Source organism: Ambystoma mexicanum, chromosome 10 (genome assembly GCF_040938575.1).
Source record: "Ambystoma mexicanum isolate Mex_15411 chromosome 10, UKY_AmexF1_1, whole genome shotgun sequence".
In the NCBI taxonomy this organism is placed as follows: Eukaryota; Metazoa; Chordata; class Amphibia; order Caudata; family Ambystomatidae; genus Ambystoma; species Ambystoma mexicanum.
In genome coordinates this window covers 1,030,259,110-1,030,259,830 of record NC_090932.1, presented here as the reverse complement: position 1 = coordinate 1,030,259,830, position 721 = coordinate 1,030,259,110, and the positions used below count along the sequence as shown (strand labels likewise).

General features: G+C 59.9%; 1 non-coding gene across 1 annotated transcript; it reads left to right on the top strand.

Moving 5' to 3' along the window:
* Positions 1-308: 308 nt before the first annotated feature.
* LOC138496180 (5.8S ribosomal RNA) lies at positions 309-459 on the top strand. The gene has a single exon (XR_011277733.1). It is a non-coding gene; the product is annotated as a 5.8S ribosomal RNA (ribosomal RNA).
* The last annotated feature ends 262 nt before the right edge of the window (positions 460-721 follow it).

Here is a 721-nt window from a genome sequence, read left to right as displayed (position 1 = left end):
GACCCCCTGTCTGTGCTGTCTATGGCTCCCCTCGCCGTCCGTCTCCCAGCCCCCTCCAAAAGGGAAGGGGTCGGGGAAGGATGAGTGGATCGGGCCGGGAGGGCAGGTGGCGGAGCAGCCTACCTCCATCCCCCTGGAAAGTGCTCTGCTGCTGCAGGTGGCGGTCAGGCTTCCCAGGCTGAGCACCTGGATTTTTTCGAGCTCGACAGGGCGCTGGGCTGTCCCGCCACTGATGGCGCTGCCTCCCCTGACCTCTCCTGCACCGGCAGGGTCAGGCCAACATCTGGAACAAAAAAAACATTGCCTGTGACTCTTGGCGGTGGATCACTCGACTCGTGCATCAACGAAGAACGCAGCTAGCTGCGAGAATTAGTGTGAATTTCAGGACACATTGATCAACACTTCGAACGCATCATGTGCCACTGGGTTTTTCCCGGGGCTATGCCTGTCTGAGGGTCGCTTGTACATCAATCGCTCCGGGGGTTCCCTCCCAGGGGCATGGTTAGGGCTGTCGCAGGGACCCCATTCCATTCATCCCCTAAGGTCGGACCCCGATCAGCACCGTCGCTGGATCCTTGAAACTGGTGCGCAAGATCATTGCCGACTCGTCCTGGCTTCCCCAGTTTCCCTGCCTCATGTTGGTTTCGGGAGGACTGGCTGGCTGGTGTACCCCGGATGTGGTGGCGGTGGCAGCAGGCTTTAAAAAAACCTGGCGCACCTT